The sequence below is a fragment of the Bubalus kerabau genome, unplaced genomic scaffold, assembly GCF_029407905.1.
Source record: "Bubalus kerabau isolate K-KA32 ecotype Philippines breed swamp buffalo unplaced genomic scaffold, PCC_UOA_SB_1v2 scaffold_27, whole genome shotgun sequence".
Lineage (NCBI taxonomy): Eukaryota > Metazoa > Chordata > Mammalia > Artiodactyla > Bovidae > Bubalus > Bubalus kerabau.
This window is the reverse complement of record NW_026577881.1, coordinates 4,894,902-4,910,717: the sequence shown is the minus strand read 5'-3', so window position 1 is coordinate 4,910,717 and position 15,816 is coordinate 4,894,902.

Genomic DNA, 15,816 nt, shown 5'->3' with positions numbered 1-15,816 from the left:
GCAAGATGAGGCCCTTGGCCGCTACAGCGTATCAAGAGAAGTCCCACGTTCCATCCTGAAGTACAAAACGGTACTTGGCACCTTTGATGCGACCCCCAAAGTTCCCTGACATACCGGTCTCACTCGAGGGAAACACCAAAGTTCACGGCACCACTTCCGGTGAGCCCCTTCACCCCTCCTGATCGCGACAGAAGGGTCGATTCCCATGTTTTGTCTGCAAGGGGTTCCCGACGTTCCCCGCGAACCTCCGGATGAGGCCGGTCTCATGAGGAAATTCGAAAAGTAGCCTCATGGTTGGTGCCATATGCTGAAAGATCCCGAATTCCTGGTCCACTCTAGATAAGAACCTGACGCCCGGACATCTCTTCGAAGGCAACCCTGTGGATGAAGGCACAACACAAAGGGACACTGACATCCCCATGCATCGTCTGGAAAAACCCGCAGATTCCACTCACAGCTCCAAATGTGGACTGTCACCTCGTGAACAACTCGAGAGGCAAGTGAAGTTGCATTCCTTCACACAAGACGAGGCCTTACTCTCCTGTCCCAACTCTTCAGGGACCCTGCAATTGGAGTCAGAAATGGAGAAGAACCCTGAGGTTCCTGCCTCAACTAGAGAAGAGGCCCTCTTCCATTGAACCAAACTCAGTGGTGTCCCGAGAGGCTCCTCCCAACACCACAGTATCCCTGAATTCTCAGAGGCTCCCTGAGAAGCTACCTGAGGTCACTGGCACAAGTCGAGGGAACCCAGAGTTTCCTGAAGTAACCTGAGAAAGACTTGGAGAGTCCTTTTTCAACGTCTCTTGATGCCCGATTCCCCTACCATGACTCCAGAGCAAGGACGCGCTCCCCTCGCCACAAGCAGGAAAACTGACTTCCCTAGTATCACACAAGAGGCTCCCTGAGTACCCCATCGTACCTCGTGAGAAAACCCACACTGGCGCCGCAGTTCAAGAAAAACCACAAGATGCCCCCGTCAAGGAGAGATGGGGGCCTTCTTTTCCTGCCTGACCTGGAGAGCAATTCCTGGTCCTCTCTCCAAACTTCACAGGAGTATTGACTCCCTTTTGGCCACTCAGTTGGGTCCAAGAAATACCCGGTGCGACTCGAGAGGAGAGCGGAGTCCTTTGCTTCCCTGGAGACGAGGCCTGACTCCCAGGGTGAGTTTGGAATGCAACCCCGAGATCCCTGTCGCCCCTGGAGTGGAACATTATGTCCTAGACACAAGCCTAGATGAGGTCTATTTTTCCCTACAGTGACTCGAGAGCAACCTCCATCTCTCCCTCACAATTTGAATGGAAGATTGGTCTTCCCACGGTCAACACAAGAGGAAGTCTAAATTTCCCATCGTAATTCGAGAATTCAGCCTCAAGTCTTAAAAACCATGTGGTTCCCCCTTCATCGCAATATGAGGCCCTTGCCAGCTAGAGTCTCAAGAGAAGTCCCACGTTCTATCTTAAAGTTCGAAATGCTACTTGGCACCCTTGATGCGACCCCAAAGTTCCCCAACATACCGGTCTCACTCCAGGGGAACACCGAAGTTCCCCGTGTCTCCAGGGAAGACCCATGTTCCGCCCTGAAGGGCGAAACGGTACTTGACACCCTTGATGCGACCGCAAAAGTTCCCCGACACGCTGGGTTCCCTCGAGGGGAACACCGAGGGTCCCGGCACCACTTCATCTGAGCCCCTTCTCCCCTCCTGATCGCGACAGGAGAGTCGATTCCCTTGCTTTGTCTGGAAGGGGTTCCCGGCCTTCCTGGGGCACCTCAGGATGAGGCCGGTCTCAGGAGGAAATTCGAGACTAGCCACGTGTGAGGTGCCACGTGCCGAACGACTCCGATTTTCCGGTCCGCTCTTGATAAGAACCCGATGCCCGGACACCTCTTCGAAGGCAACCCTGTGGGTGAAGGCACAACACGAAGGGGCACTGACACCCCCGTGCATCATCCGGAAAAACCCGCAGGGTCTACACACAGCTCGACAAGGGGCCTGAGACTCCCGGAACAACTCGAGAGGCAACCAGAATTCCATTCCTCAGACAAGACGAGGCATGACTCTCCTGTCCCAACACTGCAGGGACCGTGCAGTCGGAGTCCGAAACCGAGAGGAAGCCTGAGGTTCCTGCCTCCCCTCGAGATGAGGCCCTCTTCCATTGCGCCGAACCCAGCAGAGTCCCGAGAGGCCCTGCCAACTACACAGCATCCCTCACCTCTCAGAGGCACCCTGGGAAGTTCCCTAAGGTCCCCTGCAGAAGTCGAGGGAAACGAGGGTTTCCCGCCGCAACCCGGGAAAGACCTCGAGAGTCCTTCTTCAACGCCTCTTGAGGACCTAGCCGTTTCCCATGACTCGAGAGTGATGACCAGCTCCCCCTCGCCATGCGCATGGAGACCTGACTTCCCTGGCGCCGCACGAGAGGCTCCCTGAGGTCCTCGTCGTGCCTCGTGAGAAAACCCCCATGGGCGAAGCAGCCTGAGGAAACCCATGAGACGCCCCCGTCATCGCGAGATGAGGGCCTTCTTTTCCTGCCTGGCCTGGAGAGCAATCCCGAGTCCTCTCTCCAAACTGAAGAGGAGGCTCGACACCCTTGAGTCCACTCAGTGGGCTCCAAGAGATCCGTGTCGCGACTTGAGAGGAAAGCGGAGTCCTTTGCTTCCCCTCCAGGCGAGTCCTGACCCCCCGGGGGAGTCTGGAATGGAAACCCGTGATCCCTGTCTTCCCTTGAGAGGAATATTAGGTCCTGGACACAGGCCTCGATGAGGTCTCTTTGGCCCTGTAGTGACTCGAGCAGAACACCCAGCTTTCCATCGCAACTCGAATTGAAGATTGGGCTTCCCAGGGCCAACCCAAGAGGAAGCCTGAAATTCCTGTCGTTTTCGAGAATCCCGATGCAACTCGAGAAAAACGACGTGGTTCCAACGTCTTCACAGGATGAGGCCCTTGCCCGCTACAGCGTCTCCAGGGAAGTCCCATGTTCCGTCCTGAAGTGGGAAACGGTACTTGACTCCCTTGATGCGACCCCTAAAGTTCCCTGAAACACCGGGTTCCCTCGAGTGGAACACCTAGAGTCCCGGCCCCACTTCATCTGAGCCCCATCTCCCCTCCTGATCGCGACAGGAGAGTCGATTCCCCTTCTTTGTGTGGAAGGTGTTCCCGGCCTTCCCGGCGCACCTCAGGATGATGCTGGTCTCACGAGGAAATTCGAGATGAGCCACGTGGGTGGTGCCACGTGCAGAATGACCCCGATTTCCCGGTCCGCTCTTGAAATGAACCCGATGCCCGGACAACTCTTTGAAGGCAACCCTGTGGGGGAAGGCACAAAACGAAGGGGCACTGACACCCCCATGCATCTTCTGGAAACACCCGCAGGTTCCACACACAGCTCGACAAGGGGCCTGAGACCCACTGAACGACTCGAGAGGCAAGCAGAGTTCCATTACTCAGACAAGACGAGGCCTGACTCTCCTGTCCCAACCCTGCAGGGACCCTGCGGTCGGAGTCAGAAATGGAGAGGAAGCCTGAGGTTCCTGCCTCCAATCGAGATGAGGCCCTCTTTCATTTCGTCAAACCTAGTGGAGTCCCGAGAGGCCCCTCTAACTCCTCAGTATCCCTCACCTCTCAGAGGCACCTGGGAAGTTCCCTAAGGTCCCCGGTAGAGGTCGAGGGAAACGAGTGTTTCCCGCCCCAACCCAAGAAAGACCTCGAGAGTCCTTCTTAAATGCGTCTTGAGGCCCTAGTCCCTCCCATGACTCCAGAGCAATGACGCGATCTGCCTGGCCACACGCATGGAGGCCTGACTTCTCTGGCGCCGCATGAGAGGCTCCCTGAGCTCCCCATCATATCTCGTGAGAAACCCCACACTGGCGCCGCAGCTCGAGAAAACCCATGAGACGCCCCCATCATCACGAGAGGAGGGCCATCTTTAACTGCATGGTATGCAGATCAAGCGTGAACCTTCTGTCCAAGCTACACAGGACGCTTGACTCCCTTTAGGCCACTCATTGGGCTCCAAGAGTTACATGTCGCGACTCGAGAGGATAGTGGAGTCCTTTGCTTCCACTCGAGACGAGGCGTGACCCACCGGGTGAGACTGGAATGCGACCCCGATATCCCTGTCGGCCCTGGAGAGGAACATTACGTCCTGGACCCAAGCCTAGATGAGGACTCTTTGCCCTGAAGTGACTCGAGAGCAACCCCCAGCTCTCTCTGACAAGTTGAATGGAAGATTGGACTTCCAGGGCCAACACAAGAGGAAGCCTGAATTCCCCGTCGTAACTCGAGAATCCCGCCTCAACTCGAGAAAAACCACGTGTTTCCCTCGTCATCGCAATATGAGGCCCTTGCCCGCTACAGCATCTCCAGAGAATTCCCACGTTCCGTCTTGAAGTGCGAAACTGTACTTGGCACCCTTGATGCGACCTCAAAAGTGCCGTGACATACCGGTCTCACTCAGGGGACCACCGAGGTTCCCGGCACCACTTCATCTGAGCCCCTTCTCCCCTTCTGATCGCGAGCGGTGGGTCGATTCCCCTGCTTTGTCTGCAAGGGGTTCCCGAGCTTCCCGGCGCACATCAGGATGAGGCCGGTCTCCCGAGGAAATTCGAGACGTAGCCTCGTGGGTGGTACCACATGCTGAAAGACCCCAATTTTCCGGTACGCTCTTGAAAAGAACCCGATGCCCGGAAACCTCTTTGAAGGCAACCCTTTGGATGAAGGCACAACACGAAGGGGCACTGACACCCCCGTGCATAATCCGGAAAAACCCGCAGGTTCCACACTCAGCTCAACAAGTGGCCTGTCACTCCGTGAACAACTCGAAAGGCAAGGGAAATCCATTCCTCCACAGAAGACGAGGCGTGACTCTCTTCTCCATACTCTGCAGGTACCCTGCGACCCGAGTCAGAAATGGAGAGGACCCCTGACGTTCCTGCCTCCATTCGAGATGAGGCCCTCTTCGATTGCACCAAACCCAGTTGAGTAACGAAGGGCCCCTCCCAAATCCACAGTGTCCCTGACTTCTCAGAGGCACCCTTAGAAGTTGCCTGAGGTCACCGACACAAATCAAGGGAACCCAGGTTTCCCTGCCGCAACCCGAGAAAGACCTCAAGAGTCCTTCTTCAATGCGTCTTGAGGCCCGATTCGCCTACTATGACTCGAGAGCAATCACGCGCTCCCCTTCACCACACGCACGGAGACCTGACGTCCCTAGCACCACACGAGAGGCTCTCTGAGCTCCCCGTTGTACCTCGTGAGAAATCTGATACTGGTGCCGCAGCTGGAGAAAACCCACGAGATGCACCCGTCATCGCGAGCTGAGGGCCTTCTTTTCCTGCATGGCCTGGAGAGCAATCCCGGGTCCACTCTCCAAACGGAAGAGGAGGCTGGACTCCCTTGAGGCCGCTCAGGGGGCTCCAGGAGACCCGCGTCGCGACTCGAGAGGAGAGCGGAGTCCTTGGCTTCCCCTCGAGACGAGGCCTGACTCCCCGGGGGAGCCTGACATGCAACCCCGAGATCCCTGCCTTCCCTACAGAGGAATATTAGGTCCCAGACACACGCCTAGGTGAGGTCTCTTCGGCCCTGCAGTGACTCGAGCGCAACCCCCAGCTTTCCCTCGCAACCCGAGGGGAAGTTTGGGCTTCCCATGGCCAACCCAAGGGGAAGGCTGCGATCCCCGTCGTAACTCGAGAATCCCACCACAACTCGAGAAACGCCACGTGGTTACCCCGTCATCCCAAGATGAGGCCCTTGCCCCCTACAGCGTCTCAAGAGAAGTCCCACGTTCCGTCTTGTAGTGCGAAACGGTATTGGCACCCTTGATGCGCCCTCAAAAGTTCCTCGACACACCGGTCTGACTCGAGGAGAACACCGAGGTTCCCGGCACCACTACATCTGGGCCCCTTCTCCCCTCCTGATCGCGACAGGAGGGTCGATTCCCCTGTTTTGTCTTGAAGGGGTTCCCACCTTTCCCGGTGCATCTCAGGATGAGGCCGGTCTCACGAGGATATTCGAGACATAGCCACGTGGATGGTGACACATGCCGAAAGACCCCGATTTCCCGGTCCGCTCTTGATAAGATCCTGATGCCCGGACACCTCTTTGAAGATAACCCTTTTGATGAAGGCACAACACTTAGAGGCACTAACACCCCTGGGTATCGTCTGGAGAAACCCGCAGGTACCACATACAGCTCGAGAAGTGACCTGTCACCCCGTGAACAACTGGAGAGGCAAGCAGAGTTCCATTCCTCCACACAAGATGAGGCCTGACTCTCCTGTTCGAACTCTGCAGCGAAACTGCGATCCGAGTCAGATCTGGCCCAGGGGAAGTCAGGAGAGGAAACATGAGTTTCCTGCCTCCACTCGAGATGAGGCCCTCTTCCATTGCACCGAACCCAGTGGAGTCCCGAGAGGCCCCTCCCCACTGCACAGTATCCCTGACTTCTCAGAGGCACCCTTAGACCTTCCTGAGATCACCGGCACAAGTCGAGGGAACCAAGGGTTTCCTGCCCCAACCCGTAAAAGACCTCGAGAGTCCTTCTTCAACGCGTCTTGAGGTGCGATTCCCCTACCATGACTCGAGAGCAATGACGCGCTCCCCCTAGCCACGCGCATAGAAACCTGACTTCCCTGGCGCCACAGGAGAGGCTCCCTGAGCTCCCCACTATACCTCGTGAGCAACACCACACTGGAGCCACAGCTCGAGAATACCCACGAGACGCCCCAGTCCTCACGAGATGAGGGCCTTCTTTTGCTGTATGGCCTGGAGAGCAATCCTGAGTCCTCTCTCCAAACTCCACAGGAGGCTTGACTTTTTTAGGCCACACAGTGAGCTCCAAGATATACCCGTCGCGACTTGACAGGAGAGCGGTGTCCTTGGCTTCCCCTCGAGACGAGGCCTGACTCCCCGGGTGAGTCGAGAATGCAATGCTGAGATTGCTTTCGGCCCAGCAGAGGAATATTAGGTCCTGGACACAAGCCTAGATGAGGTCTATTTGGCCCTGCAGTGTCTCGAGAGCAATCCCCAGTTCTAACTCACAATTCGAATGAAAACTGGACTTCCCTGGGCCCGTTGAAGAGGAAGCCTGAATTCCCGGTTGTAACTCGAGAATCCCGCCGCAACTCAAGAAAAACCACGTGGTTCCCCCGTCATCGAAAGATGAGGCCCTTGCCCGCTACAGCGTCTCAAGATAAGTCCCACGTTCCGTATTGAAGAGCGAAAAGTTACTTGGAACCCTTGATGCGACCCCAAAAGTTCCCCGACATACCAGTCTCACTTGAGGAGAACACCGAGGTTCCCGGCACCACTTCATCTGAGACTCTTCTCCCCTCTTGATCGCGACAGGAGGTTCGATTCCCCTGCTTTGTCTGAGAGGCGTTCCCGACCTTCCTGGCGCACATCAAGATGAGGCCAGTCTCACGAGGAAATTCGAGACATAGCCTCGTGGGTGGTGCGGCATGCCAAAAGACCCCAATTCCCTGGTCCGCTCTTGATAAGAACCCGATGGCAGAACCTAACTCGAAGGCAATCCTGTGGAACAAGGCACAACACGAAGGGGCACTGACACCAGAGTGCATCGTCCAGAAAAACCCGCAAGTTCCACATACAAATCGACAAGTGGCCTGTCACCCCATGAACAACGCGAGAGTCAAGCGGAGTTCCATTCCTCCACACAAGATGAGGCCTGACTCTCCTGTCCCAACTCTGCAGGGACTCTGCGATCCGAGTCAGATCCGGCGCATTCGAAGCCAGGAGAGGAACCCTGTGGTTCCTGCCTCAACTTGTCATGAGGCCCTCTTCCATTGCACCAAACCCAGTGGAGTTCCGAGAGGCCCCTCCCAACTCCACAGTGACCCTGACTTCTCAGAGGCACGCTGAGAAGCTTCCTGAGGTCACTGGCACAAGTCGATGGAACCCAGGGTTTCCTGCTGCAACCCAAGAAAGACCTCGAGAGTCCTTCTTTAACACGTTTTCAGGCCCAATTCCCCTACCATGACTCGAGAACAATGACGGGCTCCCTCTCACCACGTGCATAGAGACCTGACTGCCCTGGCACCACATGAGAGGCTCACTGAGCTCCCAGTCTTACTTCGTGAGAAACCCCACACTAGCGCCACAGCTCGAGAAAACCTACGAGACGCCCCAGTCATCGGGAGATGAGGGCCTTCATATCCTACATTGCCTGGAGAGCAATCCTGTGTCCTCCCTCCAAACACCAGAGGAGGTTTGACTCCCTTTAAGCCACTCAGTGGGCTCCAAGACATACCCGTCCGACTCGAGAGGAGAGCAGAGTCCTTTGCTTCCCCTCGAGACGAGGCCTGACTCCAGGGTGAGTCTGGAATGCAACCCCGAGATTCCTGTCGCCCCTTGACATGAACATTAGGTCCTGCACACAAGCCTTGGTGGGGTCTCTTTTGCCTTCAGTGACTAGAGCGCACCTCCAGCTCTTCCTTGAATCTCGAATGGAAGATAAGACTTTTGTGGGCCAACACAAGAGGAAGCATGAATTCCCTGTGGTAACTCAAATATCCCACCACAACTAGAGAAAAACCAAGTGGTTCCCCAGTCATTCCAAGATGAGGCCCTTGCCCGCTGGAGCACCCCAAGAGAAGTCCCACGTTCCAATTTGAAGAGCGAAACGGTACTTGGAACGCATTATGCGACCCCAAAAGTTACCCGACATACCTGTCTCACTTGAGGGAAACACCGAGGTTCCCAGCAGCACTTCATCTGAGCCACTTCTCCCCTCCTGATCGCCACAGGAGGGTCGAATCCTCTGCTTTGTCTGGAAGGGTTTCATGACCTTCGCGGCACACCTCAGGATGAGGCCGGTTTCATGAGGAAATTCGAGACTAGCCACGTGGGTGGTGCCAAATGCTGAATGACCCCGATTTCCCAGTCCGCTCTTCATAAGAACACGATGCCCGGACACCTCTTCGAAGGCAACCCTGTGGATGAAGACACAAAACGAAGTGTCACTGACACCCCCATAGATCGTCTGGAAAAAACTGCAGATTCCACACACAGTTTGACAAGGGGCCTGAAACCCGATGAACAACTCGAGAGGCAAGCGGAGTTCCATTCCTCAGAAAAGACATAGCCTAACTCTCCTGTCCCAACTCTGCAGGGACACTACGATCAGAGTCAGAATTGGAGAGGAAGCCTGAGATTTCTGCCTCCACTCGAGATGAGGCCCTCTTCCATTGCCACAAACCCAGTGGAGTCGCGAGAGGTCCCGCCAAATCCACAGCGTCCCTCACCTCTCAGAGGCACCCTGGGAAGTTTCCTCAGGTCCCCGTCAGAAGTGGGGGGAAACGAGGGTTTCCCGCTGCAACCCGAGAAAGACATCGAGAGTCCTTCTTCAACGCGTCTTGAGGCCCTAGGCCCTCCCATGACTCGAGAAAAATGACGCGCTCCTTCTCGCCACCTGCATGGAGACCTGACTTCCCTGGCGCCGCACGAGAGGCTCCCTGAGATCCTTGTCGTGCCTCGGGAGAAAACCCCCACGGGTGCCGCAGCTCGAGGAAACCCCTGAGATGCCCCCGTCCTTGCGAGCTGAGGGCCTTCTTTTCCTGCATGGCCTGGAGAGCAATCCCGGGTCCTCTCTCCAAACGGAAGAGGAGGCTGGACTCCCTTGAGGCCGCTCAGGGGGCTCCAAGAGACCCGCGTCGCGACTCGAGAGGAGAGCGGAGTCCTTGGCTTCCCCTCGAGACGAGGCCTGACTCCCCGGGGGAGCCTGCAATGCAACCCCGAGATCCCTGCCTTCCCTGGAGAGGAATATTAGGTCCCGGACACACGCCTAGGTGAGGTCTCTTCGGCCCTGCAGTGACTCGAGCGCAACCCCCAGCTTTCCCTCGCAACCCGAGGGGAAGATTGGGCTTCCCAGGGCCAACCCAAGGGGAAGGCTGAGATCCCCGTCGTAACTCGAGAATCCCGCCGCAACTCGAGAAAAACCACGTGGTTCCCACCTCTTGGCAAGATGAGGCCCTTGCCCGCGACGGCGTCTCAAGGGAAGTGCCCTGTTCCGCCCTGAAGGGCGACACGGTCCCTGACAGCCTTCCTGCGACCCCCAAAAGTCCCCCGACACGCCGGGTTCCCCCGAGAAGAACTCCGAGAGTCCCGGCACCGCTTCCTCTGAGCCCCTTCTCCCCTCCTGATCGCGACAGGAGAGGCGATTCCCCTGCGTGGTCTGGAAGGGGTTCCCGGCCTTCCCGGCGCACCTCAGGATGAGGCCGGTCTCCAGAGGAAATTCGAGACGAGCCACGTGTGTGGTGCCACATGCCGAACCCCCCCGATTCCCCGGTCCGCCCTTGAGAAGGACCTGAGGCCCGGACCCCTCTTCGAAGGCAACCCAGTGGGTGAAGGCACAACACGAAGGGGCACTGCCAACCCCGTGCATCGTACGCAAAGACCCGCGGGTTCCACACACAGCTCGACGAGGAGCCTGAGACCCCCTGAGCAACTCGAGAGGCCAGCGGGGTTCCCTTCCTCAGACAAGACGAGGCCTGACTCTCCCGTCCCAACTCTGCAGGGACCCTGCGGTCGGAGTCCGAAACGGAGAGGAAGCCTGGGCTTTCTTCCTCCCCTTGAGGTGAGGCCCTCTTCCATTGCGCCAGACCCAGCGGAGTCCCGATTGGCCCCGCCACCTCCACAGGATCCCTCCCCTCTCAGAGGCACCCTGGGAAGTTCACTAAGGTCCACGGCAGAAGGCGAGGGACACGAGGGTTTCCTGCCGCCCGCCGAGAAAGACCTCGAGAGTCCTTCTTCAACGCGTCTCGAGGCCCTAGTCCCCTCCCGTGACTCGAGAGCCAGGACGCGCTGCCCCTCGCCACGGGCATGGAGACCTGACTTCCCTGGCGCCGCACCAGAGGCTCCCTGAGATCCTCGTCGTGCCTCGGGAGAAAACCCCCACGGGCGCCGCAGCTCGAGGAAACCCCTGAGACGCCCCCGTCCTCGCGAGCTGAGGGCCTTCTTTTCCTGCATGGCCTGGAGAGCAATCCCGGGTCCTCTCTCCATACGGAAGAGGAGGCTGGACTCCTTTGAGGCCGCTCAGGGGGCTCCAAGAGACCCGCGTCGCGACTCGAGAGGAGAGCGGAGTCCTTGGCTTCCCCTCGAGATGAGGCCTGACTCCCCGAGGGAGCCTGGAATACAACCCCGAGATCCCTGCCTTCCCTGGAGAGGAATATTAGGTCCCGGACACACGCCTAGGTGAGGTCTCTTCGGCCCTGCAGTGACTCGAGCGCAACCCCCAGCTTTCCCTCGCAACCCGAGGGGAAGATTGGGTTTCCCAGGGCCAACCCAAGGGGAAGGCTGAGATCCCCATCGTAACTCGAGAATGCCGCCGCAACTCGAGAAAAACCACGTGGTTCCCACCTCTTGGCAAGATGAGGCCCTTGCCCGCGACGGCGTCTCAAGGGAAGTGCCCTGTTCCGCCCTGAAGAGCGAAACGGTCCCTGACAGCCTTCCTGCGACCCCCAAAAGTCCCCCGACACGTCGGTTTCCCCCGAGGGGAAAACCGAGGGTCCCGGCACCGCTTCCTCTGAGCCCCTTCTCCCCTCCTGATCGCGACAGGAGAGGCGATTCCCCTGCGTGGTCTGGAAGGGGTTCCCGGCCTTCCCGGCGCACCTCAGGATGAGGCCGGTCTCACGAGGAAATTCGAGACGAGCCACGTGGGTGGGGCCATCTGCCGAACGCCCCCGATTCCCCGGTCTGCTCTTGAGAAGGACCCGAGGCCCGGACCCCTCTTCGAAGGCAACCCTGTGGTTGAAGGCACAACACGAAGGGGCACTGCCACCCCCGTGCATCGTCCCCAAAGACCCGCGGGTTCCACACAGCTCGAAGGGGGGCCTGAGGCCCCCTGAGGAACTCGAGAGGCCAGCGGGGTTCCCTTCCTCAGACAAGTCGAGGCCTGACTCTCCTGTCCCAACTCTGCAGGGACCCTGCGGTCGGAGTCCGAAACGGAGAGGAGGCCTGAGGTTCCTGCCTCCCCTCGAGGTGAGGCCCTCTTCCGTTGCGCCAGACCCAGCTGAGTCCCGAGGGGCCCCGCCACCTCCACAGGATCCCTCGCCTCTCAGAGGCACCCTGGGAAGTTCCCTAAGGTCCCTGGCAGAAGGCGAGGGAAACGAGGGTTTCCCGCTGCACCCCGAGAAAGACCTCGAGAGTCCTTCTTCAACGCGTCTCGAGGCCCTATTCCCCTCCCGTGACTCGAGAGCCATGACTCGATCCCCATCGCCACCGCATGGAGACCTGACTTCCCTGGCGCCGCACGAGAGGCTCCCTGAGATCCTCGTCGTGCCTCGGGAGAAACCTCCCACGAGCACCGCAGCTCGAGGAAACCCCTGAGACGCCCCCGTCCTCGCGAGCTGAGGGCCTTCTTTTCCTGCATGGCCTGCAGAGCAATCCCGGGTCCTGTCTCCAAACTGAAGAGCAGGCTGGACTCCCTTGAGGCCGCTCAGGGGGCTCCCAGAGACCCGCGTCGCGACTCGAGAGGAGGGCGGAGTCCTTGGCTTCCCCTCGAGACGAGGCCTGACTCCCCAGGGGAGCCTGGAATGCAACCCCGAGATCCCTGCCTTCCCTGGAGAGGAATATTAGGTTCCAGACACACGCCTAAGTGAGGTCTCTTCGGCCCTGCAGTGACTCGAGCGCAACCCCCAGCTTTCCCTCTCTCTCGAGGGGAAGATTGGGCTTCCCAGGGCCAACCCAAGAGGAAGCCTGAGATCCCCGTCGTAACTCGAGAATCCCGCTGCAACTCGAGGAAAACCACGTGGTTCCAACGTCTTTGCAAGATGAGCCTCTTGCCCGCTATGGCGTCTCAAGAGAAGTCCCAGTTTCAGTCCTGAAGTGCAAAACAGTACCTGACACCTTTCATGCGACCCCCAGAAGTTCCCCGACACACCGGGTTCCCTCGAGGGAAACACTGAGGGTCCCGACACCACTTCATCTGAGCCCCTTCTCCCCTCCTGATGGCGACAGGAGTGTCGATTCCCCTGCGTGGTCTGGAAGGGATTCCCGGCCTTCCCGGCGCATCTCAGGATGAGGCCGTCTGCACGAGGAAATTCGAGATGAGCCACGGGGGTGGTGCCACATGCCTATCGACCTCGATTTCCCGGTCCACTCTTGAGAAGAACCCGTTGCACGGACACCTCTTCGAAGGCAACCCTGTGGGTGAAGGCACAACACGAAGGGGCACTGACACTCCCGTGCATCGTCCAGAAACACCCGTGGGTTCCACACACAGCTCGAAGAGGGGCCTGAGACCCCCTGAGCAACTCGAGAGGCAAGCGGAGTTCCCTTCCTCAGACAAGACGAGGCCTAACTCTCCGCTCCCATCTCTGCAGGGACCCTGAGGTCGGAGGGTCGGAGTCAGAAACAGAGAGGAAGCCTGAGGTTCCTGCCTCCCCTCGAGATGAGGCCCTCTTCCATTGCGCCAACCACAGCGGAGTCCCGAGAGGCCCCTGCTGATCCAGGGTATTCGAAGGAGAGACGGCTAGGCGAGGGTCAGGGAATAACTGCTTAATTACACTTAATTAAGGATACAAAGAGTAATAGAATAAGGATAGCTCAGTGAGGAAATTCAGTGGAGAAAAGCGGCTGAAATAAGGATAGCTCAGTAGGAAAATTCAGTGGAGAAAAGAAGCTGAGTGGCTTGGTTTACGCGGAAAATCAATATAACCCGTGACACCAGGTTAGCTCTGACCACGGAGGCCGCAGGCGCCCTCTCGAATAGCGGAAGGTGCCCCACCTTAGACACCCTCTCGAGTGGGTCTTAGAAGCCCAGGCAAATAAATGGTCGCAGAGGACATCTGCGCTCCAGATGGACGCTCAGCTGGAATTTGGGAGAGAGAGTGACATGGGGAGACCAAGTTTCAGTGAACAAGGTCCGCACTTTATTTTCCAAAGTAGTTTTTATACCTTAAGATATGCATAGAAGATAATGGGGGAAGGGGTAGAGTCATGCAGCAAGCCAGGCTTTCTTCCTGCAAACTTATCATATGCAAAAGTTCAGGTGATTGACATCATCTTCTGGCCCGGAGGCCTGTTAACATTTTAAGAAACTTATCTTTCTCTAAAGGTGATTTTTCCAAAGTCAGGCGCCAGCCTTCCAAAAAGCATTGGACAAAGCTGCATTTTACATTTCTATACACCCATTATATCAATCAATACACTGCCAAGGACACAGTAGGTAAGGAGTATGAAGACTTAGCAGCAAACTGGCTCAACAAGTGAAAAAACCCTTCACCAATACAATTTCTAATTAATCTTTTAACTACTCAAAGGAATCTGTGTTTAGGCAGTTTAGAACATCTCCTGCCTCTCACAGTTGGGAGGCTCTGAACAATCACATGTGGCCGGAAAAACCCATTCAGGCAGGCTAGAGGATTTCCAAAAGAGTTTGTAGGTTAAACACTGTCACACCCAGGAATTATTAACTGGAGCTGTAAGCTAACTCTTTTTCCAGAGAGAGGTAGTGGGAGACAGCCCCCCGTAAAGTCAGAGGTGTAGGTGAAAGCACAAAGCAGAAAGTAGGCAGACTCTGGTTTGGGGGTAGATGCTCGAGAATTTCCAGGGGGACTCCTGAGGCTCGATCCCGCCTTTGCGTATGCCGAGCCTCCTTCCTCATGACCTTTGTCATGGGCGGAGTGCCTCACGCTGGCTCCCGGCAGTGATAGAATTCCAGTTGAGCTATTCCAGATCCTCACTCAATATGCAATATGCCGGCTCCCAGCATCTCCCCCTTTTTTATTTCTTAAAACAGCCAGATGCAGCTCAGTCGCGAGTTTCTGAATGTTCTGCCGAAGAATCCTGACAACACAAGGAAGAATGATTATGAGAAGATTAGACAGAATGTTTTTTCCAGAAATAAAAGTTAGAGAAGGTGTGAAAAAAGTCATTAGCTGCTCCAGCGGCGGTAAAATCCAGTCGAGAGTGTTTCAGGGTCTGGATTTGATTATGAAGTTTCCCTAAGTCCAGGCCAATGTCAGAGCTGTTCCAAACACCTGAGATATGATTTTTGATTTTTTCCCATTCATAATCTGTCTCATTTACCTTTAAAGATGTCACGCATATCCACCGGTAATCAGCGTGGCAAGACAAAGCCATTTTCAGTTTTAAAGCCTGTAAATCAGTCCCAATATGCATTATTGCCTCTTCTAAGGCGTCTACTCTCATCTCTAATTTCTTATCTATAGCTTCCCGTGTTGTTAGAGTTAGTGAAACATTTTTAGACATGGTATCAACATATTGGGCAGTATGCACTTGTTGAGTCAATGATATTGCTGCCACAGTAACAGAAGTAATTGCGGTTATTAAAGCTGATATTCCTAAAATAAGTAAGCCCACAAATCGTCGCAATCGCATTAAATCCTGAAGTTGTTGTAACACGGCAAGACTATAGTTATATCAATAAGTGGTTACATTATAAGATAAGGTGGACGTTGTAACACTTACAAAGGAGCAAACATTATATTGAGGGTTTAAACAAGATGAGAGCATACATTATTCACAGGTCACTACATTGGGTCCACCAGTGGCCCCGCTAACTCCACAGCATCCCTCACCTCTCAGGGGCACCATGGGAAGTTCCCTCAGGTCCCCTGCAGAAGTCGAGGGAAATGAGGGTTTCCTGCCACCACTCGAGAAAGACCTCGATAGTCCTTCTTCAAAGTGTCTTGAGGCCCTTGTCCCCTCTCTGGACTAGAGAGCAATGATGCGCTCCCCCTCACCTCGCGCATGCAGACCTGGCTTCCCTGGCGCCGCACGAGAGGCTCCCTGAGGTCCTCGTCGTGCCTCGGGAGAAAACCCCCACAGGCGCCGCAGCTCGA